This window comes from Hyperoodon ampullatus, assembly GCF_949752795.1.
Source record: "Hyperoodon ampullatus genome assembly, chromosome: 4".
NCBI lineage: Eukaryota > Metazoa > Chordata > Mammalia > Artiodactyla > Ziphiidae > Hyperoodon > Hyperoodon ampullatus.
Window position 1 is genome coordinate 45,615,613 of NC_136917.1, and position 26,873 is coordinate 45,642,485.

The following is a 26,873-nucleotide window of genomic DNA, read 5'->3' on the forward strand; positions in this document are numbered from 1 at the left end:
TTAGAGTATGATTTGACAAAGGATAAGATGCAACCAGTTGAATCTTCTCTCTTGATAATATTAACTTGTCCAGCAAGTCATTTTTTAAAATAGATCTTTATTGGAGTATAACTGCTTCACAATACTGTGTTAGTTTCTGTTGTACAACAAAGTGAATCAGCCATATGCATACATATATTTCCATATCCCCTCCCTCTTGCGTCTCCCTCCCACCCTCCCTATCCCACCCCTCTCAGTGGTCGCAAACACGGAGCTGATCTCCCTGTGCTATGTGGCTGCTTCCCACTAGGTATCTATTTTACATTTGGTCGTGTATATATGTCCATGACACTCTCTCATTTCGTCCCAGCTTACCCTTCCCTCTCCCTGTGTCCTCGTCCATTCTCTATGTCTGCATCTTTATTCCTGTCCTGCCCCTAGGTTCTTCAGAACCATTTTTTTTTAAGATTCCATATATATGTGTTAGTATAAGGTATTTGTTTTGCTCTTTCTGACTTACTTCATTCTGTATGACAGACTCTAGGTCCATCTACCTCACTACAAATAACTCAATTTTGTTTCTTTCTTTGGCTGAGTAATATTCCATTGCATATATGTGCCACTTCATCTTTATCCATTCATCTGTCAATGGACACAGGTTGGGTGCATGTCCTGGCTATTGTAAATAGGGCTGCAGTGAACACTGTGGTACATGACTCTTTTTGAATTATGGTTTTCTCAGGATATATGCCCAGTAGTGGGATTGCTGGGTCATATGGTAGTTCTATTTTTAGTCTTTTAAGGAACCTCCATACTGTTCTCCATAGTGGTTGTATCAATTTACATTCCCACCAACAGTGCAGGAGGGTTCCTTTTTCACCACACCCTTTCCACCATTTATTGTTTCTAGATTTTTTTATGATGGCCATTCTGGCCGGTGTGAGGTGATACCTTGTTGTGGTTTTGATTTGCATTTCTCTAATAATTAGTGATGTTGAGCATCTTTTCATGAGTCTCTTGGCCATTGTCTTTGGTGAAATGTCTGTTTAGGTCTTCCACCCACTTTCTGATGGAATTGTTTGTCTTTTTGACATTGTGCTCCATGAACTGTTTATATATTTTGGAGATTAATCCTGTGTCTGTTGTTTCATCTGAAAATATTTTCTCCCATTCTGAGGGTTGTCTTTTCGTCTTGTTTATGGTTTCCTTTGCTGTGCAAAAGCTTTGAAGTTTCATTGGGTCCCATTTGTTTATTTTTGTTTTTATTTTCATTACTCTAGGAGGTGGGTAAAAAAAGATCTTGCTGTGGTTTATGTCAAAGAGTGTTTTTCCTCAGAAAGTCATTTTTGAAATATGTGAAACTTTTGCAGGATATGTCATTCAGTAGTGTAAGATTGAGACCAACCATTTCACTCTAAAAAAGCATAATTTGTTTGTAATAACAAATGAGAATTTGAAATGGTCAAGAAAGACGATTCACCATTGAAAGAGTATCATCTCTGTAGCCTTTTATACCAAGGGAACTAGTTTGTTAAAGTTCCTTGAAATAGGCATAGATTTGCCTAGGGTCATCCATGATCTGCTGTATCCTTCCCCTTGTTGAGATAAAAGATGGGTTCTTCTAAAGCTAATACATCCATTGCTTTTAATTAGTGACCTTGACCAAGTGAGCCTTGCTATTAAGCTTTAACTCAAAGTCAAACAGAGACAGTCTCTTCCAATGTAGTGAATTAATATTTATGTAAAGCAGAATTTTACATAATCAAAAAACATCATCTAGGGAATTAACTGTATAAGCAGCATAACATATAATCTATTTTCAGCTAAACGTGAGTTTATTCCAACACAAAGATGCTGCATATTTACTATCATTGAAAGCAGTGGTTCTCCATTGGAGGCAATTTTGTGCCCCCAGAAAATACTTGGCACTGTCTGAAGATATTTTCGATTGTGAAGACTGGGAGGTGCTACTCCACCTAGTTTGTAGATACCAAGGGTGCTGCTCAGCACCCTATAATGCACAGAAAACACTCTGTTACAAAGATTTACCCAATACAAAATGTCAGTAGTGCTGAGGTTGAGAAACCTTTTTTAAAGAGCATACCCTTTGGAGAAGCTTTCTTAAATTTAAGAGAAATTTAGACCAGAGAATTTAGTACAAGTTTCCATTTCTGGGTAAGGCTGAAATGTAATTTGTGTACTGAACACCATTCCCTACCTCACTTACAAATCCTTTAATAATAATTGAGGTTAGTTTGTGTTGTAATAATCTAGCTAAACTGAAACTACACTTCCCAGAGTTCCCTTTCTTACCTAGTTATGGATTAGCATGGAGACATTTTGCCTGAGATTTGGAAGTCAGAAATGGAACTATAACCATCTTGCCTTGTAGGTTGAGTTGTAGCAGGACATGAAGGACTGCTGCAGCTCGTACCTATAGCAGCTTGTCTCCTGCATCACCTGGTTGGCCTGGAACAGCAGGTGAGCCTGCAGCAACTAAGAGTGTTTCTTCTTTCAGCTTCTTTGATTTCTGGACAAGGTGGGTATTGCTCCATATGTTTTCATTTCTTTTGGGTACATGTATGTGTAGGGTCTATATATGTATATGAAATTGCTGAGTCTCTATGTTTAACTTTTTGAGGAACTGCCAAACTGTTTTCCAAAGTGCCTGTTGTGATCTTCTCCACATCCTTACCAACACTTATCTGTCTTATTGATTATTGCCATAGAAGTGGTTATAAATTGGTATCTCACTGTAGCTTTGATTTGCCTTTTCCTGATGACTAATCATGTTAAGCATCTTTTCATGTGCTTACTGACTGTATATCTTCTTTGGAGGATTACAAGTGACCCTTGGTCACTTTTTTGTCTTTATTTTTGAGTTGTAATAGTTTTTTGTATATTCTGGATATAAGTCCCTTATCACGCAGATGATTCACAAAAATTTTCTCTCATTTAGTGGGTTGTCTTTTCACTTTCTTTATAGTGTCTGTTAAAGCACAAAAGTCTACAGTTTTGATAATGTCCAGTTTATCTATTCTTTTTCTTTCATTGATTTGCTTTTGGTGTCATATCTTAGAAAACATGGCTTAATCCAAGATCATGAAGATTTAGACCTATGTTTTCTTCTAAGAGTTTTATAGTTGTAGCTTTTACATTCAGGGTTTTTTTTTTTATCCATTCTGAGTTATTTTTTGTATATGATGTTAAGTAGGGATTCAACTTCACTCTTTTGTATGTGGATATCCAGTTGCCTCAGAACCATTTGTTAGAAAGACCATTCTTTCCCTCATTGAGTTGTCTTGGTATCCTTGTTACAAATCAAATGACTGTAAATTTGAGGATTTATATCTAGACTCTCAGTTCTATCCCATTGATCTATATGTCTGTTCTTATGTCAGTACGAGACTGTCTTGATTACTCTAGGTTTGTAGTAAGTTTTGCAATTGGAAATTGTGAATCCTCTAACTTCTTTTTCAAGGTTGCTTTGGCTATCTGTGTCCCTTGAATTTCCATATGAATTTTAAAATAAGTTTGTTAATTTCTGCCAAAAATATGTGTTGTTTTAAGACACTAAGTTTTGGGAAAATTTGTTACACAACAATAGATAACTACCATACAGCTAATCCAGGGCTTTTGAAGTACGATCCTCTGCATGTGTTGCAAAGAGACACTCAGCTGGATAAGAGGTGTGGTCTGCAATTTGTGAGGGCAGAAGATGCAGTGGGAATAAGAAGAGCAGGAAGTCCTGCTCTTCTGTCTCTTGTTTTACATTTCTGTGTCTTTTAAAAATTTTTGTAAAAAATTTCTGTACTAATTGAACATGTATCCCAGATGTAAATGAATTATGAACTTTTGCTTGTTGTGCATTTAAATAGTGGGTCAGAAGACTTGGACAGGGATATTCCTGAGCGTAGCTGGTGATATATTGAAATGTTTTACAGGTCAGCGAGGGCTCAGAAAGTGATCACTCTAATTTTACAGCCTTGTCTGTTTCCAGACATGTTCTAATGAAAAAGTTTGCTTAATCTTTCTGAGAAGATAGAATATTCATGTTAAAAATTCAGCCTCTAGAGTCAGAGCTGGAAACTGAATTCAGTCCTTTTGACCGCTTATCAGATGTCTGATTCAGGCCAACTACATAGCCTCTCTAAATCCCAGCTTCCTTTTCTGTAAAAAGGGAAAATCTAAGAGTATAAACCTCAGAGGTATTTTTAGAGATTAAGCCAGATAGTACTGATAGGCACATAGTAGCTGCCTGTTTGATAAACAGTAATGGTTAGTCCTATTAATAATAACAGCTTATGCACCCAAACTGAGTTAAGCCCACTTTATAAAAACCAAGATGCAGCTAAATGATCTTGTGAAAGAAGAAAATTGGGATCTCCCAATTTGCATTCCCCAAAGAGGCCTCTAAACAGGGGGTTCCACTTAGAATACAGGTGCTGTATGATACCATATTTTAGGAGCACAAAAATTCTTGTCTAGGCTCTGTCTCCAACTGTATCGTACATTGAGAACATCACTTCCCATTCTCTAGAAATCGTTTTACACTGAGAGCATAAAGAAATGGCATAAAGCAGCGATGTCTTAAAGCCCTTTCTAGGTCTTGGATGCTACAATAAAACCTACCTGTTAGGATCTGGGGTGGGGGAGTGCAGGGGAGAGAACTAGAACTGTTGTAAGATACAGCCTACTGAAGATCCATGAGCAGTGCCGATGAAGTGTGTTGTGAATCCTAATGCAAGTTGATTTGGTTTTGCACACACATTGATTTTATAAAAGGAGGCATGCTGTGCTATTACTTAATGACTTGCCATACACCTCAGAGGAACTATAGAACAAGTATCATTTTAACATGAAAATGCAAGTTGAGTAAATGAAGTGTTGACCATGTAGCTTTTCCATGACATGGGTGAAAGATTGCTAGATGTATTACTTAAGAGAAAAGGACAGAGACTCAGAATCGGAACTCAACTATTCCTGACTTCTACCATTTCAATGTGTCTGTCGTTCTGTGTGCATTTGGGATCTTAGTTCCGTGACCAGGGATCGAACCCTTGCCCCCAACATTGGAAGCGTGGTGTCTTAACCACTGGACCGCCAGGGAAGTCCCTGTCCTTCCATGTTTATTTGCAAAACATTGCTGTTCATTTGTGAAGCCAGGTACATACATGACAAATCAGAAGTTCTGGAAACAAGGTCAAGGATCTGGAAGCATTTCAGCATCTGAAAACAGAGCAACAGGCCTCTTGGATGTAGACTCAACCTGATGTTAAGGGAAAAAAGAAATAGATGAATTCAGTTAAAAAAAGAAAAGGCCAGGGCTTCCCTCGTGGCGCAGTGGTTGAGAGTCCGCCTGCAGATGCAGGGGACACGGGTTCGTGCCCCGGTCCGGGAAGATCCCACATGCTGCGGAGCGGCTAGGCCCGTGAGCCATGGCCGCTGGGCCTGTGCATCCAGAGCCTGTGCTCCGCAACGGGAGAGGCCACAACAGTGAGAGGCCCGCGTACCGCCAAAAAAAAAAAAAAAAAAAAAAAAGAAAAGGCCAGAAAATGCATCACTTGAAGCACAGCTGGAAGCAAGGTTTGCAATGATGTGAATTGCATTATCGGGTCTTGTCCCCCACCCCAAAGTATTAGAGTTGTGCTTCCTCTGTTAGCAGCAGGTTCTCTCCATGTAAAGCGTTTGCCTCATTTGAGTATTCTGCTGGTCACTGAACCAATTTCTGTGCTTTTGCCTCTCCAAGCCTGGCCTCAGCCTTCCCTGGATCTGGAGGTACAGGGTGAATCTACTCTTCCTCCTTCCAAGAACTGAAAAATGGCACCATGTGAAAGTGGAGAAGATGGGTTCAATTAGCAGGAGATATGAATGCTGGGCAGTTAAAAATAAAGATTCACTATTGAGATTGTATGTGGAGCAAGTTTTTTTCGTCTGGTTTGGTTTGCTTTTGCTTTTAAGTTCACTTTCATAAGCTTTTGTCTGTGAGGTGAAATTACTTATATAAGTTTGCACAGGGTGGACGAGATGAGAAATAATTTACCTCTAAGTTCTAACCTAAGTGTCATTTTACCATCATACACGGTTACCTCCAACCAGACAACCAGAGAAGTTATGTTTTTCTTTTTGAAGGAATGCTGATAATTGAGAAAATGTGTAGAGAAGAGTGATAGGGCTCATCAGAGACCCAGAAAACATACTGTGCAAGGAATAATGAAACCAACTGGAGGTATTTACTTGAAACAAGGGAAGGCTGGAAGGCCTGGGGAAAATGGAAGGGGGTATAAAAAGATAGCTGAAGGTTGCTATTGGAAGGACACCGCAGAGCATCCTGATTCTCAATGGGTAAAATATGCAGAAAGACAGAATTTATGGTTTAACAAAAAGAATTACTTCTAGTATGCAACCATTAAGCCACAGAATGGACTTTCTCAAGGACCAGTGAATGTTTAGTCTGGACAGGTTTTCAAGAAAGCCTGGTTGAACATTTATCAGGAATTCTACAGGGCAGCATTGTCCAAAAGACATATGGTGCAAGCCACTTATGTAAATTTACGTTTTCTAGTGGCCACATTAAACAAGCAAACAGACGAAACTAATTTTAGTAATGTCTTCAACCCAGTACAGTCAGTCCTCTGTAACTGTGAGCTCAACATCCATATATTCAGCCAACCCCAGGTCTTGCACTGTGTTTAAGATCCACAGTTGGTTGAATCTGTGGATGTGGAATCTGTGGATACAGACCGCCAGCTGGGGATTTGAGCCCCAGCAGATTTTGTTATCCTGCACGGATTTCAGTATGCCCCCCACAGATACAAGGGAACACTGTATATCCAAAATACTATCATGTCTATTGCTAATCATTATAAAAAAGTTTTAATGAGATCTTACACTTTTTGTTTATACCAAGTCTTCAAAATCCAGTGTGCTTTTTCACATCTCAGTTGGGACTAGATGGATTTCGAATATTAAATAGCCATATGTGATTAGTGCAAAGTGCAGCTATGAATGTCCACAGGGAGGGTGCTTATAACCTCTGAGGTCCTTTTCAACTCAGAATTTCTGAATCTGTGGGAGGAACAGCTGTGGTCAAATTATTCCCTTCTTGAAAACCCTCAGTAGCTTTGCAGCACCTGAAAAAAGAAAGTATAAACTGAGTCCTCTGATTCATGGTGTACTAGATTGTAAGGTCTTAGAGGTCAGGGGTTGTGTCTGTCATGTCTGTCTTTGCTCCCTAGGACTAAACATAGTACTGGTCTTACAGAAAGTAGTAAATGATTTTTTGAATGGACGGCTGATTTGGACGATTTGGACTTAATCTTGCTCTGCGTTTTATCTTCTGACTCTCTCTTGAATTAACCCTATATTCTACCCAAGTGTACCTCCAGTTAATTATACTCTTACTAATGAGAATTGCTCTCTTGACATGTTTCTTTGAAAGGGAGAAAGATGTCAACCTCCTTAGATTGGCAAAACTTGACACGTCGGTGAGAATCGACTTTCATTTAGAAAAGAGATTCCAGTACCCATGAGCTGTTGGGTTGCCCTGAGCCTTCTGACCTATAAATGTTCTACTTTCAGCTCTTGCTTACACTCAGAATGTTGACACAGTCTAGGTCCATTATGAGAGGACCTCTCAATTCACTTTGAAGCAGGGGTTTAGAGCAGATGATCTCTCTAAATGGCTTCTCCTCTTTCAGTTGTGCCAGGGTGAGAACCCTTGGCAGAGTGGAAAAATGAGTTGGATTGCACGTCTTGGGGATTTAGATGCTGTTTTAACTTCAACACTTTGAAATGTATGACCTTGAATGTGGCTCTTAACCTCTGTGGGCCTCAGTTACTCTATTTTCAAATTGATTGTTATGATAGTTGCTCCAATTAAAATAAGGTATATGACCGGCTTATACTGTATTTGCAGTAAATCACTGGTTGAATGCTAGCTATAGAGTCACATTGCTTAGATTGGAATCTCTACTTCAATCTTTTTTTTGCTGAATGACTTAAAATAAGTTATTCAACCTCTGAGCCTCATTTTTAAAGTCAGGATCGTAGATTTGTTGCAAGAATTCACTATGGTATTGCGTGAAAAGGGTTAAGCATTTATAAATGCTTATTAAACATTTGTTCTTTTGTTGCTATTGGTGTAATTGAAAGAACATGCCTGATGTGACTGATGGCCAATTTTTCTGGGCTCTGAGCCTTACTTTCATTTTAGAAAAGAAGGAAGTCTTAACATTCATGCTGTTCTTACAAGGTTGTTGGGAGGATGACAAAAAATGATAGATGTGAGAGGATTTTGTAAAACACAAAGCGCAATAATGCATGTATTACAACAGCAAGGCAAACATGTTTGTGATGTGTAAGCCGGACCCGTGTTTGTACTAGACTGCCAACTCCAGAAGACAGGCCCTTTCTATTCCTGCTCCATACTTCATCCCCCAGCGCCGAGCACTGTGCCTGATACACAATCAGTGCTGGCTGAAGAAGCACGGGGCCTGATGGCCCATTTGTTACTTGGCAGCAGAAGTGGAAATTTCTCTCAGTACAAGAAAAACATTCAGAATCTCCTGTTATTCTTTTCTCTGAAAGCACAATTGCGCCATTGCAAGAGCTACCAAAATAGAAAATGAAATCATTTGAGTAAAAAACTTTCTATGTGATTAGAGACCTTTGTTTCAGATGAGCTGACATCCTATTAAAACTTTGGAGGGAGAACTATTTTAGAAGCCAGGTAGCATTATGCAGTCTGTGTTTGCTTATCTTTTCACTTCCTCTCTTTCTCAGCATCTAAAACTATTTGTGTAATAACAGATCTGTTGTTTTCCTGAAGTTCAGGTTTCTGAGTTGGACCCCATGTGAACTCAAAATCCTAGGATGGTGATATCAAAGTCATTGGTGTGGCAATGCCTTGATGACTTTGAGCAGATCTGGGCCCAGTCTGGCTCAAAGACTGTCTTGATGCTAATACTGTTGGTACTTCATTTTGTTTTTCATTTTCCTAGTGGTAGTTGAGGACCTGGATCTCTATGGCCCTGGCTTTCTGAAGAGGGAATGGATGTAAAACAAAATGCATATGAGAACAAAGACATAACAAAACTCATCAAGTAGGGTAAAACAGTTTTATGGGTAGGTGGGGTGTACAGGCCACTTTTCACTGTTTTCCAAAGGATGCCCACTATTTGAGTAGTTTAAGTTAATTCTTGTTGTGGGAAGTGATATTGCAAGCTATTAACATAGGTCATGGTTGTAACTGGAAGTTTCTTCAGTGGTCATCTAATTACTCCACTCCTTTTGTCATTTCCTCAATAACGTTCCTGAATGAAGTTCACTGCAGTCAGTAGTCCACAAAGAGTATTTGAGTTCTTATAATCCCACAACGTCTGAGACACTGTACTATGGGTTGGGGAGACTACAGTGAACTAGAGACATGGTCCTGTATTTCTGGAGCTCACTGTCTAGTGATAGTAACCAAACCTTTACATGGCTACATATGCAGAGGTTTTCACAATCTTGTGATAGAAAGGCAAAGCACAAGTTGTAACAGCGAAGAGGAAAGAATGGGCCTGAATTACATCATGACATCTAGGGAGACTTTTCTGAAGGTCAAAGTCACCTGAAGTCAAGTGAAGAATGGAGGGTAGAGCTTCTATGAAGGGCAGATGGGACTGTGTGACATTCCTGGAATGGATGTGTGGCTTGACCAGGAAGAGGTGGACGTGCGTGGCTCTGCACACCAGAGTTGGGATGAGGCTGCAGAGGCAGACGGGCTAGATCGTGCCGAGTCTTACAGGCCGTGGTGAGAACTCAGAGTTGTATCCCAAGTACAGTGGGAAACCATGGCAGAGTATTAGACAAGGGGGTAAGGTAATCCGATTTACTTCAAAAAGAACATGAGGTTGGATTCTACATAGTGAGGTTCCTTCCTCACAGAGAAGCTCTGTCCCTTCTAGAGCAGCTTTTCCATTATTAGAAAGTTGAGTTGAGTGTCACATATTATATTCACTCTGTAGGGTTCCCCCTCTGTTTTGTTGCAGAATGATGGACCTGTTTCTTTGGTGTTTTTTTTTTTAAAGCCCCTTCTATGAGTCAGGCCAGGGTAGTACAATAGACAGAGCCCAGCTTTGAAGACAAACAGACAGACTTAGGCTCTGCCACATTTTATCTGGGTGCCTTGAAGCAAGTGCCTTCGAGTCTGTTTCCTCATGGGTAAAACGGGCTCTTGTCAAGACTGAATACAGCAGTGTGTCGAAGGCACCCAGCATACATATCAGAGACTCAGTAAGTCTTGGCTGCTATGATGAGGTTTGACCTGCAGGCTTATAGAAATCATCTCACACATCAGCCTCATGGCAGGTATCTAGCCAAGTATCTGTCCATTTCCTTAGAACAGAATTGTAAATTACCAAGAGTTCTTCATCTCCTGAGATGCAGGTTGGCGCCTTTCCCTTCCTTGGGCCTCTCCTCCCCAGCTCATTTGCATTGCCCCTCCCTCTCTAAGGTGGACTTGGAGTCTCCATGAGTCTCTCTTCTTTTCCTTCCTCCTTGGGTGTGGTCTCTTTTTTTTTCCTTTTCTTAAATGTTCTGTCTGTCCCTCTACCTCCCTCATTGCCTTCTTTTGCTCTGTCTTCCCTTTCTCTCTATTTTCTCTCTTGTCTTTCCACGTGGAGGGAAAAATTCTGGCCCCCGCTGACTGCTCACTGCTGCTCAGCTGTACACAGTGGAGGTGAAGAGTTACATGATTCCCACATCAAACCCTCTATACAATTCTTAAATGTGGTTATCCTTTGCTTTGAACCATACCATATCAAATAATGGCTTTGCTAAAACCAAAACAGATTTACTTTTCCCACTTGTTTCACAACAGGTGACATACATTCTTGTTTCCTTGGAGGAAATAAACTTCATCCCTCTAAATGCACAAAACAGAATTTATTTAGTTACTTGATTCTTCTTCTTTCTTGGGCTAAAATAGAAGTATTCCCCTAATTTCTTTATTCATCCCAAAACACTGTGCTAGATACTATCGATACAGACATTTATAAGACACAGTTCCATAAGGAGTTACATTTTAATGGAGAGAGACAGATATCAAACATATAACCACCAAAATGATTTCATTATAATTATGGAAATTGGTAGGAAGAAAACATAGCAGATGAATCTAACCTTGTTCTGGCAGGTTAGGAAGTTTCTACTTTCAGAATGATGCCTATGGTTTAACATAAATTAAGAATGGGGGGCTTCCCTGGTGGCGCAGTGGTTGAGGGTCCGCCTGCCGATGCAGGGGACACGGGTTCGTGCCCCGGTCCGGGAAGATCCCACATGCCGCGGAGCAGCTGGGCCCGTGAGCCATGGCCGCTGAGCCTGTGCGTCCGGAGCCTGTGCTCCGCAACGGGAGAGGCCACAACAGTGAGAGGCCCGCGTACCGCGAAAAAAAAAAAAAAAAAAAAAAGAATGGGTATGAGATAGGAAACTCAAAGAAATGCTACTTTTAATGGCCCAAAGTAGACAAGACCTAAGCTTGTAGGAATAAGAAAAAAAGTGCAGGTGTTTCTTGATTTGGAATATAGTCATCCAGGGAGGAGGTTGGGGAAGGAGACAGAGGCTTGGACAATGGTTTAGTAAGACTTTTCTATTAAGCCAGTGATGCCAATGGTACATTGGTGCTAAAGAGCTAGCCACCTAAGGGATTCTGAGAAGGCAAGTGTATATTAATAGGAGAAATGGTTAGTTTGTCATCGAAGCTTCTAGTCTCCTTCCTGTCGGCCACAGAAGCACAATTAGGAAAGAGTGTTGAATGGAGAATAAGAGAACTCATGTTCCTCAAGATTTGATACTGTTTCTTTGGTACCCAAAGAATCAAGAGCCCAAAAGCTGATAAAAGAAAAATGATGTGTATTTAAAAATAAAGGGATACAATACATGAGCAGCTGGAGAGAAAGTTTGGGTTTCTATGGAAACCTCTCCTCAAATGTCTCCCTCAGGCAATGGAGCCAACTTCCCAAATGCCAGCAAGAAGCACAATATGGGCTGAAGCAGTTCTCACTGGGCTGTCACACTGCGTGCAGCACTGGTGGCTGGAAGGAGAGGACTTTCAGATGGGTCAGGGGTCACTCACCCGACCTGCCTCTCCTGCAGATGACAGGGTGGTGGGGGACAGCGACTCTGGGAGTGACATCAGGTATTTTCTTGCCAGGTGCGAAGGTAAGGATGACCTAGATGAGATCACATGGCAAACAAAAATAAAAAGGGAATCAGAAAACTGATGTTGCAGCTCAGCCACCAGGAAATGATGGTGAAATCAGAGGCACATGCTCTGAGCCCCTCCCCTGCTTACATGAGATATGGAGCCCACCCCGCCCCCTCCAACATCACTTGGTGTAATTCTCCCCCCTCGCTCAGCTTCTTTACTCTTCCTGCTGTTCTTCAAAGACCCAGAGCAAGTTCCTTCTTCTGTGTTTTTACTTGGTTCCCTTTGCCTGTGTTGCTTTCCCCCTCAGATCTGTGTGTAGCTGGCTTCTCATGTGTCAGGCCTTGTGGCTTCAAAAAGCCCTCCTTTCACTCTCTATAAAATGCAGGTCAGTATCTTTGCTACCCCCACGTGTATTTATCACATGGCTTGGTTATTTCATTTATACCATTTGCTAGGAGCAGCTTTTTAATTTTTGGTCATGTTGTTTAATTTTTTTGTTATAATTAATTGATCAGCTGCCTCTCCTCAGGATGTGAGCTCTGTGACAACAGAGGTGGCCAGCCTCTCTGAGAGCCCCAGGCTGAGAAGAGTGCCTATGAGAGAGAAGGTACTCAAAATATAATGAACAGTTCTTGTCCTCCAAAACTTGTGAGGTAGTAATTGTGATGAGGATGACAGGGCACACACACATGATACTAGATACAGTTACACAGGTCTGAGTGATCAAGGGTTAACTATTCTCCATGTCATGAGGGGAAAACAAATCTCTGTGTAAACCAGCCTCTGAAAATAGGCCTTAGGATCACAATTTTTTGGTTCAAGAAACAGGATCATAGAGGCTAAGCTTGTGAAGTTGAATTTTGAACTATGTTTTGTTGGTCTAATTCTTATCTTAATTACAGGAAAACACAATTTTTATAGACTGAGAATTTTTGGAGCTCAGACTTGAGTATTTCTGAGACAGGAAGGATTTGGGTACAGAATAGCGAGCATGCTAGAGCTGAGTGGTAATGGAGGGGGGAGCATAGTCCATGGGGAACTTCTGTAGGGTTGGAGGCAAGAAGATGTGTGGGATTGGGTGAGAGAAGCAACTAAGTGCTTAGCACGTGGGTTGAATTGCCATGTATCCATGGGTCTCCTGCCTCAGGAATTGGAGGCTCCTAGGGTTCCAGAGTGTAGTTGGGATCAGACATGGGGGAGATGAGGTTGGGTGGGTAGGGTTGGACTAGAGGACATACGATCCTTGAACTCCAAAATAAGGAGTTTAAATTTAAAACAAAATATTTTAAAGACATGTAGAGATTTTTCAATCATATTAGCCTACCTTACATTATATATATATGTCTGTGGAATGCTTGTCAATTTGCAGAGAGAGTTCATACACACATATTCCTTTTCATACCCAGGTATTATTTTACCCATTTGAAATAAGAGACAACTGAAGCTCGGAAGATTGCTGCCTGGCTAAAGCTGCATGCACTGTTGGTTCTAGAACCCAATATCCAGACTCTTGGTGCTGTATTATTTTCTATAGGTAAATAGCTCTTGATATTGGAAAGTTGTTCTTTACAGTAACCTAAAATAGTGCCCTGTACCACCTTCTTTCTTACAGATAAAGGTTAAGTGTAACAATACTGAACACTTTACATGAAACAGATTTATTAGACGTCAGCATTAATTCTTCAAAGCATGAGTGAAACAAAAAACAAAAAACGTTAACCATTTTCTTCCCCACAACCATTTCTACTCTACTGACTTCAATGCTTTTGTGAAAGTATTTTTACAAAGAGGAAAACTAATTTATGGTGTTTTCTATAAATGACACTCAGCGTCAGTTTTCCTTTTTTCATAAATTAATGAGTCATTCTTCCTAGGGCTTATTGTTATGATATTGGCAAGTCATATAGCCTCTGAGCCACCATTCCTATGCATTCTCTTTCCTTTGGTACTTCCCTCTCATCAATGGTGTTAAAAATACCTTTCAGCCTACCTTTGGAATTTATTGTGGGTTCCAGTGACATGGGGGATGTGAAAATACCATGTAAACTAGAAAGCATTATATAGCATTCTATATAATCTTTTATCACTAGAGCCTACTCTATTATTTGTCTTTTCCTAGAAGTATTGCCCAGTGTGTTCAGTTTCATGTTCCTTTCCTGTCCTTTGGTCCTAATTGAATTTGTCACTGACCCCCTGAAGTGCTAGTTTTAGGAATCATACCTCATGGCTTTACAGTGTATAGGAGAAGGAAAGCCACAGGTGTCCATCCCCTTGGGTTGAGTGGCTGTGTCACTACAGCAGGAAATCTAAACAGGCATGAGGCGGTAGTCACAAATGGGCAGTTCATTGTACCTGTGGGAGCACAGGAATGTGTTTAATTTGGTTAATCTACTTAATTTAAAAATAAGCCTTGATCCCGCTTTAAAAGCCAGAAAAATACACGTAAGCGTTTGGATTTCTGGCTTCTCTTGGAAGTTTGAAACATCTAACAATGTTTATTTCTAACTTTCTTATTCTTATTAGCTGGGGCACAGCGCTTTAGAGGGGATATGAGTTCTCCAGTCTGGTAGATGCACCACCACTTGAAATTGTCTCCCTGAAACCAAGATCTTTTGTCAATTTTCCATTTATTATCCAAAGACCTGCTGTCTTTCCTACTGTGGAGAAATCGCTCTCAAAAGTGTGAAAACAAAAAGTAAATGAAGAAGCCTGCCATGTTTCCAAAAAGTGAGACAGAATACTTGTTTGTGGAAATGAAAAATATGCCTGTGTGTTTAATATTCCAGCAAAGCATCTGGTTTTCCTCACACCCGGCCTACTTCATTCATTTACATTACTTGCCTGCCTCCTGGAGGTATTTGAGTTTACCTCCCCTCCCCCGTAAGGTTTCAGCTTTGCTCATCCTTTCCTCGGTGGTAGGGGGCGTATCTCGTCTGTTATATTCGTTCTCCCAGCCATGGAAGGTTACCCTTTTACATGAATCATGCCTCACTGCCTCCATATTTCCTTCCGGGGTTGGGGGGGGGAGTGTCTGTTTTGATCCCAAGCTCTGGGGCACTTATTCCACATCACTGAATCCCTACCTCTGCCAACTAGGATGCAAGACCCTGTCCTTCCTGGAGACTGACGGAGGAACTTTCCCCCTCCCTTCCTTCACCTCTGACTGTCCCAGAATTCTTCTGTGACCAGGGTACCTAGTCTGCCTAGACTCCAGGTCTGTGAATGCCTGCTTTTGACTTCCAGTACTCCAAATTATCCGTTTCTGTGTTTTGTGGGAGTTGAGCAGTGGGCGAAGTGTATTAAAACAAAAATGTACCTTTGTAGAGCACTTTATAATTTAAAACACTTCACGAGAGAATTCAAGATGGTAGATATACCCCAACAATGATTGAGAAATTGAGTGGTGTGTATGTATGTTGTTTCTTCTTTTCTTGCCTTTTTATTTTCTAAGTTAACCACACAACACACACTACTTTTGTAATCTGAAAATGAAACTGATGAAAAATGAAAAGCACTCTACATGATCTCATTTGAACTTTAGTTTAAAAAAATTAGGTTAGCACCTAAGGAGTAAAGCGTGAAGCGCAGTCAAGGCATTTTGATACCCTTCTTCCCCCAATCCCTCATCAGACCCTGACCCACTGGCCAGAATCCTGGCTTGTTAGGTTTCTATTTTTTGTTTTGAGCTTTTGCACTTCAGATCCAGAATATTGTTCTAATGCTGAAGCAGTAAGATGTGGATTCTTTTTTCTTGCTTTCTCCAAAGTAGAAGGGTACAGTTCCTCAACCAGACAGATAAGGTGGGTGAAGAGGGTGGGGTGTGAGATAAAAGGGATGCCAGGGACCACTAGGAGCTGGGCGGTATGCTCTCTGTCCCTAGACAGTAGGGCCAGCCTGGCTCTGGTCGGTCATTAGCAGCAGGAGTGCAGGGCTAGTCTACCCTTATTTCATGACTTTTCAAAGCGAAGCTGAGTATCCAGGTTAGAAATAAGAGATGTCTTCATTATTATGTGTTGCATTCACAAGCAGCATTCTGTGTCCTCTGGTACAGCGTGCAAAGGGATGGCTCACGGCCAGCCCTGTGACATTGTAAGTCGTTGAACTTCTCTGGACCTCATTTCCCACCTGTTGGGGGAGGGGGAAGATAATACCTGCTTGGCAAAACTAACATGGGGGTTGTCAACGAGGATACTATATTTAAATAACTACTCATTGGACACCTCTTCTGTTGGGGTTAGCTAGAGGATTAAAGCAAAGAAACAGTGTCAGCATTCTTAGTCACAAACAGCAGAAGCCAACTCTCATTAAACAGAAAAGGAATTCAGTAAGTAGATAGGAATCTCCAGGAAGATGGAAGAAGCAGGTTCAGAGGCTGTGGAGCCAGCAACACCTAAAATCATCTAGCAGGACTGGTCAAGATGTTACTGTCACTGGGCACCAGATGCTTCACCTTGTACTGTTGAAAGCAGCAACCCTGCACACTGCCCACAAGCACAGGGGCCGCTCATCAGTTTGTTACCCCCACTTCTCCCATCACTGATGTGTAGTTCAATACTTGGTGCTGATACTTCCAGTTGGCAGAGCCCAGATGCCATACCCATACCCTAGACCCAAAAGAGGCTGGTATTTTAGCTCCTATGGAGGCATGTAGATTGGGTTTCATGAAATACAAGATTCCATTATATAAGAAGGAGGTTTAGACACTGAGGGCCAAACCAAGGAACCATATCCCCTAGAGTTCCTATCCTCTAGGAATTTACAGTCGAACTGGAAAGAGGTGATGGTGTTTTAAATACAATTGTATTTAAATTGTAACCTATAACTGGTTTCTGTTAGCAGATATTTAGCCAGCTTACTACTCAGTGAGTTTATTTAGAAAGATTACCCAGTGGAGGGGCTGTTGCTAGCTTTTCTTTTGGGACACCCGAGTGCTTCCTGGTGCCTGTGTCTCCAGAAGCCTGTATTTTCCTATTATTGCTGGTCTTTCCTCATCTGGAATTACTGAGCAGATAGGGGTGCTGTGATCATCTCTAAGGCTAGAAAGCTAAAAATACCTTGGGGAGAGGGCAGGCTCCTTCTGGGCTGAACAGGGCCAGCCAAACTGCAATCCATCTTCTCTGTCTACCCTCATTTCCACACCTTTTTCTTTCCCCGGAGCTTTGGGATTGATGACAGTGTTTTGCAAATTTGCCCTCAGACTCTTCTGGCTTATGGATCTTACTCTTATATTCTGTGCCTCTGTGAAAAGGTGGGATTGAATGCTAGATGATCTCGAAGCCTCCCTCCTACCCATTGCAGAAATCCCATTAGAACATCTCAACAATCCCTATGAGACTTTAAACTCTGGAAGTCAGGGACTCCATCTTTGATTATCATCACTTTATCCTAGTGATTAGTACCATGCATGGTTATTGATGGACATTCAAATATTAGTGGAATGAATGATAAGGCATTACTTAGTTTAAAAAAAAAATCACTCGGAAATGAAGGAAACTCAACACCCAAGTAGATGAAGTCAGGGGGGTGGGTCTTAAGTAGAACATGTAACTGTGAAATCTCAGGGTGCCTTCAGGTACAGGTGGATCCAGGAACTCTCTGCTCTTTCCCCATCCTGAGTCTACTCTACAGGGATAAATTCTTTCAGACAGACCCTTTCCTCTAACTTTCCCAACAGCTCTGGGAGAAAAAGGTTTTACCCCTGTTAACTTCCTGAAAATGACCGAAGTCTGAATCTAAATGGACAGCTAGATTGCAGGCTGATCCAGGCAGAGAGGCTGTAGGGATGGACTATTGATTGGCTTGGTCTGTGCCACGGATTCACCCTTGGAGTCCAGGAGAGCCCAGCCATGTTTTGTGGGCTGAGCATGAAGTAATTGGGGTATCCTAATGAAAAACGGAGGTATTATTACTAGTAGACTAGAGAATAGATACTAGATGTAGTGACTTGAGTAGTGTCCCCCAAAAGATGTGTCTACGTGGAACTTGTGAATGTGACTTTATTTGGAAAAAGGATCTTTGCATATGTAACTAAGGATCTCAAAATGAGATCGTCTGGGCTTTGGGTGGGCCCTAAACCCAATGACTGGTATCCTCAGAAGAGAAAGAAAGAAGACACACAGAGAAAGCGATGTAAATTTGGGAGTACATATTGGAGTGATGCATCGATAAGCCAAGAAATCCCGAGGGTGGCCAGCATTCACTGGAAGCTAGGAGACAGGCATGGGAGAATCTCTCCAGAAGAAATCAACCCTGCTGACACCAGGGTTTTTACACTTCTGGCCTCCAGAACTGTGTGAATAAATTTCTGCTCTTTGAAGCTACCAGTTTGTGATAATTTGTTAAAGAACATACATGGGGTAAGTAAAGACTGGTGAGGTTTACTACAGTCAGCAAGTATTGGTTATTCTGGTGTGGAGTGGTCCCCAAAAGTCACGTGACTACCAAGAGATCAGACGGGGATTTGTACTGACTTCAGCTAGCGTTAACTTCACTCTCACTCCAGTCCGTTAGGAACGCAGCTGTGCTATCAGCCTCTGGGATACACCTCATTTAACAGACAATATGGAATTTAAGCTACCCGCTTCAAAAATGGAAAAATAACAGAAAGCCCCACAGGACTGTGATGTGTAATGTGGCAGACGGCACAGGGCTAGTGTCTGATGGAACGGGGCTGTACTGTCCTCTTTGCAGTATGGTATTTCTTACCCATCCACTCCTGGCACTTAAGATGTAGAATCTTCCCCTCTGTACAGCCTGGACAGCAGGTTTTACTCTGTTGTCAAAGTTGCTGTACAACAATTCTGTAACATAGCATCTTCTGGTGCTATGATCCTGGGAGGGAGGGAGAGACAGACACTCAGACAGACACACTGACACATACATCACATACACACACACAGTAAGACAGGAAGGAGAGAGATGAAGCACCAGGATCGCTACTCCCTGTAACTTGGTGGGAATGTTTGGTGGTGGGGATATGTTTTCTTTTCTTTCTTTTTTTTTTTTTTTTTGAGTTGATTTTCCTTTTTCTGAGAATAGGAAACATGTAATCTCTATGCTGATTCTTACAAGTGTGTTATTTTTCCAGTCCATTAGCGACATTTGTTTTCCCTTTTTTTTTTTTTTTTTTGGGCCACAAGCAGCCCTGACAGAAGTGAGGATGTTTGTCAGAGGCTGGCAGCCAATGTGCAGACCAGAGCCCCACTGAAAGCGGGGCCTGAATGTGCAATGTGGGTCTGTCAGGACTAGGGAAAAAGTCAGTCATGGGATGCTGGGTTTCAGTTTCTGTTTTTTAGGGGGGTCAGTTAGGAGGATACACTAATAGATGGATTTTAAAAATCAAGTGTCTATCAGTCATACTCCCGTGACTTTCAGCCGTACTTGGCTTTTTCCAGTGGCCAGCACAAGTGGCTTTCATTAGTCAGGTTAAACATGTTCAATTTGTTTTAGATTCCCTGTAAGAAAGGAAGAAAGGGAGGGAAAGAGAGGGAGGGAGGCAAGGAGAAGGAGGGTGAAGGAAGGAAGAGAACAAAGAATATCTTTTTGTGTTTTTCTGGTTAAAATAGAAACAACCACAAGTTGACTAACATGCTTTTCAATGAAATTTAAATCTCAACGCCATCTGAATGTTACGTGCATGTGCACTAAACACACACATCGAGAACTGAATTATTGAAAAAAAAAATAGAATGTCCTTGATGGGTCCAGTTCCATCAAATACAGAGTCGAGAATTCAAAACAGATACCTTAAGTCTTTCAAGCAAAGGACGTTTTAGTTGAAAAGCAAACTTAATCTATTATTTAAGTTTATATTATTTAAGTTTATATTTTTCAATATATTTTTCAATATAACTGCTTTGCCCTGATTAGGGCACAAGCCAAAAGAAAAGTCTCATCACTCCAGGCCATCAGCTTCCAGTGGCCATTGTAATGCTGAATTCTTTACAAAGTCCTCTTTTTGTGGATTTCTACCCTTTTTCCTTGTCCTCATTCTCAATTTGCTTTTCTCCTCTTACCTTCTGCAAAAGGGTCTTCCTTTTATTTATTTATATATTTTAAAAATTGAGTTACTTTTTTTTTTTGGAAATTCCATTATCATTCTGTTATCCTTTGGCATAGTTATTTTATTTATTATAAATTATCCAAAGGAAATAATCAGGGATGATCACAAAGTATATATACATGAATGTTATTCAGAACACAAACTATGGCAGAAATTTCAGGAAAGGCCAATTTGAAATTTATAGTAAATCCACATTCAGGGATTGGGGCTGGTTTACACTTTTCATTTTCTTTTTTATTTTTCCAGCTTTATTAAGACATAATTGACATACAACATTGTATAAATTTAAGGTGTACAACATGATGATTTGATAAATATTTATAATATGAAATGATTACTATAGTAAGGTTAGTTAACACCTCCATCACCTCTCATAACTATCATTGTGTGTATGTGTTGTGAGAACATTTAACATCTACTTTCTTAGCAAGTAATTTAATTTTCAGTAGTCCATAACTATTCAAGTATTGGGAAAACTGTGGGTTTTTTAAAAAAATTGAGTTACTTTTAACGAATAAAAGCCGAATACTTTGTGGGACTTTGAGAAGAAAAGATGGTTCCCTTTACTAGCAAGTCTGAATCAGTGGGGTTTTTGGTTTTTGTTTTGTTTTGTTTTGGTCTTTCCTGTTCTATTTTAAAACAGCTGTGTTCTTTTTAATACCGTCCTCCCTTGAACTAGCTGCTTATCTAGCACTTCTAAGTAGAATTCTCTGTGGCTTTGGTTTAATGAAGACATAAAGTTCTTTCTAATGACAGCTCCCTTTCAGCCATAAGGTGCTAAGCCCGGTGTCACATGGGTGGCAGAGGTTCCTGGACGTGTTTTCCTACACAGGAGGCAGCGAATGGCTGAGTGACCTCACACAAGTCTCTGAGCCTGTCTGGGCCCCTTTCATTTTCTGGAAGAGCGCTACACCAGATGATGGCTAAGATCACTCAGGGCTCAGAAATTCTATCATTCTGTGACTTGAGTTATACCAATGATTATTATGATTAAAAATATTAGCTCCAATTTATTGAGAACTAGCTCCATTCTGGTCATTGTGCTAAGCATCTGACAGCCCCCATTCCGTGATCACCACACCAACCTAGTAATAAAGAAGCTACTATTAATATCCCCATTTTACGTGTGAGAAGACTGAGGCTTAGGGAAGTTAATGAACACGTCCTCCTTTCTTGGGACCGTGTTCTTCACAGCTGCACTCTATTGTAAATTTCATTCTAGCTTACATGCAACTTAGCAAATGGGATTTGAATTAATGAGATTTTACTGAACTAGGAAACAGTTCTTGTTTAATGTCTTCCCATCCATCCTGCTGATTGGCCTGATAATTTTAGGCTCAGAGGCTTTCATCCTGCTCAACTTGGAAGGATGAGGGATGGAATAAAGGGCACGGTACCTTCATGCTTACTTTGACCTTTCCCATCAGGGCCTTCACTCAATTAAATTCCTCCATATTAGACAGGAAGGAGCACCAACCCCACTAGACTCTGTGGCTCACAGGATTGAACTCTTGCTCCAAATCCTAACATTCCTGGATTCAGTCTTGCTAGTGCATTTGTTAATGACCGAACAAACTGACATCTCATTTTTGTCTCCTGCTCAGGACTCCTAAGCAGCCACACTTCTTCTGGGCATCTACTTACTGTGCTTTTCTTTCTTGCAGAATAAAGGGGAGGATGCATTATTAGTGCAGACGATCCATTACTGACTTTGTCGGGGAAAAGAAATACCCTGCAGGTTGCCCTATTTAGACAGCAATATAGGTGTTGAGCATTCTCGTGCTCTCAGTCGCTACTTGCTTTAATTCTGTCACTCTTAGCACCTCTCTCTCCCTCTCCCTCTCCCCTCTTCCTGTGTTCCCTCCCACTCATTTTTTAGGTGCTGGAATCCTCTGCTAACATTCTAGAGAGAGTGCCTTTTTATTTATTTATTTTTATTCCTGTGACCTCTAGAGAAATGTGTTGCATCGGAGGGGTTGCGGGAGCTTGTGCCAGGTGTGTGAAGGACAATCAGTAGCCTCCCTGAGGCTTAATACAAAGCAGTAAGTGCAGCCTTTAGGTTTCTTTGCCACACAGGGTTCCTTGGAGTTTTTTTTCAAAGAGCTCCTATGATGTGTTCTTCGGATTTTTTTTTTTTTTTAAACAAAGGGAGGAAGGAAGAAAAGACCCCTTACAGAGTCTTGGAGCATGAATTAATAAGCAGGACCTTTTGCTGTTACTTTCAATACCTGCCAAGCTCTTATACCCATGAGATTTTCCTTTATCCTTTTGTGAAACCTCCTCAGTACATGGGAGAAACCTTGGCAATGTCTCTTTGTCACTAGCTTCTCATGGTCTGTTCAGTTTTGCACTGCCTGGGTCACCCCAAAAGAACTTTGGGATCTATAGCATGGAGGTCAACAATTTTTAGAAAAGGACACTCATTCACTCATTGAGTTCCCCTTAGGTAGTCAGACACTGGACCCAGGTTCTCTAAATGGGTACCATTTCCTTGAACCCTAACAGTAACTCTAATAGGTGATAGTGGTCTTATTTCCATTACACATATGGGGGAAAGAAACTTAGAGAGACTACTTTGTCTCAGGTCATTCCAGGAGTAGTAGAAGAGACAGCAGACAAACATCTCTCTAATTTTACCCCACCATGTCTGCACCAATTTGAAGCTAACTGATCTCTTTATATGAGACTTCCTGTAGAAAATCCTTGGGTAAGGAGACAACATGGGCTGGACCTTACCTCCTCCGTGGAGGAGTGAACACTTTGGTACAGCTCAGGGAAGTCAGAGTTTCATGCACTTTGAGCCATCTGTCAATATCTAGTGAAGATGTAAATGTGCACACCCTACCACCCAGCCCTTGTATATATATATCCGGGAGTATATATATGTACAACCATATATATGTGTGTGTAAAACTCGCCTAGTGTGCATAAGAAGACACATCTGAGAATGTCTATTGCATCACTGTTGCTGTGGTAAAAACTGGAAACAAATGTCCACTAATCAGGGAATGGGTTCATAAATTGTGATAACTTCATATCATACAATAATATAATACATTTACAGTAATAATAAATGGTATAATAAATTTATAATAAATATCTACTAGTCATTTACAATAAATGAATATGCATCAATGTAGATAAAACTAAAACCTGTTGCATTGCAAAAGCAAATGGTAAAAAATGTGACCCATATGAAATTTTTTAAAATACATAAAATATTATTTTGAATATGTAATATAAAGTATGAAAGTTATGTACATATGTAATAAACATAAGAAAATGAGTGGGAGAGATACACACCTATTTCAGGATATTGGTTTACTGCAGGGTGGGAGAGACTGGGATGGGGAGTAATAGAGGGGGGAGAGGTTCCAGTGAATTTATGACACATTTTTTTCTTCAAGTAGAAATTCTGAAAAAAAGGTATGGGAAAAATGTATGATTATTGAATTCCAGGCAATAAGCACACGATTATCTCTGATTAGTCTCTGATTCCCTATACTTTCCTGTGTGTTAATTTAGTCCATGACTAATTATTTTTCAAGTAAGGGAGAAGCGAGAAAAAGCATCTGCAGGGCGTTTCAGAGGTTGATTGTTTGTAACCTCCCCGGGCTTTGTGGTGTCTGGGCTTTTTCCAGTACACCCCCCAGGACTGAGCAGATGGCAGACATGAGAGATGAGCTTCTGGGCATCCAGATGATCCGTCCAGTCATATCTTTTGCTCATTGCCAGCTAGGACGGCTCCCCACACGGACCTGATGATATTTTTCTCATCTAGCTTTCAAAGGCAAAGGCTGTTATCATTCCTGCCTGCTAGGAAAGTCAGCCATGAGTTCATTTCTCTTGAGGCCTAGACTAAGTGTTGTCTCTTCTCTTCTGCCTACTCTAACTCTGTCTGGAGTGCGTAGGCAAGCCCCGGCTCTCCGGAGAAGGGCCCGTTTCCCAACCAGAGTCAGTGAGGCATCTTTCTGTCCACTAACCCCAGAAGTTCTCCTTGACCCTTCCGTTGGCCAACCTGCCAGGCAGTGTGGCCACCTCCTTCCTGTTCCACTTACTGGGCACCTTACTCCCAGCAAATGCATCTTCTCATTTTTCTGAGATGTCTTAGGCCCAGTATTGCTCAGTTGTTCGCAGCAAAAGCTTGCTCTCTCCCTCCTCCCTCCTCCCTCCGCCCCCCTCCTGCTTCGCTGTCTTCTCTCCCCCCTTTCCTTCCTCCAGAGGCCTGACTGAAGGGCTCCAGTGGCAGCCTGCCCCACCTCTAGCTTTCCAGTTATATGAACACATAACATTCATAGCAATTAAACCCTGTCACGTTTCTGTTCCTTCCAGTGGGAAAAGTTCTAAACGTCATAGAGGTTTTCAGCCCTGTGTACTGAAAAGCATGCATTCTGGACCCTATGTGGCCTTGAGTTAATTCTGTGACCTTGGGCAAATCAAATGAGTTGATTAAGCAGGACTGATACTCCTTGTCTCCCGCACCAGGCATTATGAGGATCTGAACTAATGTTTGTGAAACAACCAAGAGAAACAGGGAGGGAGATAAAAATGTCAGGTGCTGCTGCCGTAACTTCATTGTCAGGGTGACACAGGCCAATGACTGGGGGCTGAGGTGCTCACTGCCAAACACGGCTGAGGGCGATTCACAGCAGCGTCTCCTGTTCTTTCACATTGTGTCCTCTTCCTGAGGAAGTATGCTGTAGAGAATTCCTAAGAGGGGAATTTTTATTACATACGTACATATATTTGTATATATATGTGTGTGTGTATGTGTGTGTGTGTGTGTGTGTATACATATACATGCAGCCTTTCTTTCTCATTTCTTTGACATAAATTAGGATGAATTTGGTTTATTCAAGGTATATAAAGTTCTTAGATCAGTGCAAGGAAAACATGTCTTCCTAACAAGTCTGTAAGTGATTCTTTCCTGCTCATTTCCAATTCACAAAGACTTATTCAAGTAATCTCTACAACAGGGTGAAAAACGATGCAATAAACGCATAATGCAATTAATTAAATGGAAAAAGCAGGGCCATTTGTGGAGCATGAAGTGCAGAGCTGGAGAGGGCAAGATGATGACTTAAGGAGCTGAGGTATTTTTCTTGGCTATGGTTCAGGTGGGACAGGCCAGTGTCTGCAGCCCTGAGAGACCTCAGCAGCAGACTGTCTCCCAGGTAACCATGCTATGGAGACCTCACGGGCTTTTGGTTCAGCCTACCATTTCTCTCGCTGGCTTTATTTGTTGCCATGTAGTCTTCTGGGAAGTCCCGTGGACTGCAAATGAGTTGTTAGGGGTTCTATTCACAAGTCTGGAACTATTTTATGGTGTGATGTGGTCTTTGCCTCTTTAGGTCTCAGATTCTCAAGTTTGAGAGAAGTCTTTTTTTTAAAAAAAATTATCATTAAACTTAAGGAAAACTGTGGCACTGTACTTCAGTCTCCGTGTTGTCTATTTTTCTGTATATATAGGACCTTTGTTATTAATGCACTGCTGTTGATACTTCCATGGGTCCCCCTCCCCAAACTTTAAGAGGGATTTGGGGCTATTTCATGGGAAGGGAGCACTGGAGGAACCAGAATAGGGGGTGTGTACCAGACAAGATGGAGACTGATTTTAGAAAGAAGGTAAATACAGGCTGACAGTAACATTGAGTGGTTTGGGACATCAGCTTCTAAAGTGTGGAAGTTAGGGATTGAGTAGAGTATGACACTTTTCAGAAGCTTTCTGTAGGTTACATTGTAGAACTCATTTAATAGTCCTTGTGAGACTTGGGTTAATATTGGATAACATATCTTTGGCTGTAAGAATATGCATCTTTAAAGGCAGTTCTGACCTCTATAGGGCCACTGAGGCCCTGGGATTTATGCAGGTTACACATGCTAAGTTTTCCCCAAGGGAAGGCTACTGTTATTGTGGGTCCTTCTAGATCTAAAGGGATTTAAATGTAAAGTATCTTTTCCTTCTTTACCTTTTATGCAATTAGGTAGCAAGAAATTTCAATTCAGCATCTAGAGGGAAATGGAATTAAGCAAAGGAATATTGAGGATGAGGCTGATCCCTGACTTAAAAATTGAAAAAGAGAATTATTGGGTCAATTTATTCAGACAAGTCAGAGCCAAAACAAAAACAAGATTATTTGACAGTTTTTCTGGTGGGTTTTGGGGAACTTTAGTATACAGAATTTGTGTTTTATGAACACATTCACTCCTAGGATTGTTTTGGCTTTTTACCTAGAAAGATAGACATGATATACTATTTAAAAGCTCAGGCTTTTGATATGACAAGCCTGGACTAGCTCCTTAACTTTGCCATTTTACTTATGAGCTCTTTGTCTAGAGGAAATTTCTTAAATTCTCTGAGCCTTAATCTTCTCACCTCTAAAATGTGAATCATAATTTAATGCCTACCTCAAAGGAAATTATGAGAATATATGTGATATGAAAACAATCTGCTTAACAGAGAATATATTAGCATTCCATACATTTTCTACTTTTATTATTTTCTGTTTAAAGTGTGTGTGTGAGTGTGTGTGTGTGTGTGTGAGAGAGAGAGAGAGAGAGGGAGGGAGGGAGACAGGGAAAGTTCAAAAATTTTTTGAAAAATCTGATTCCTTTCTTTACCCAACTAAGGACCTTTAG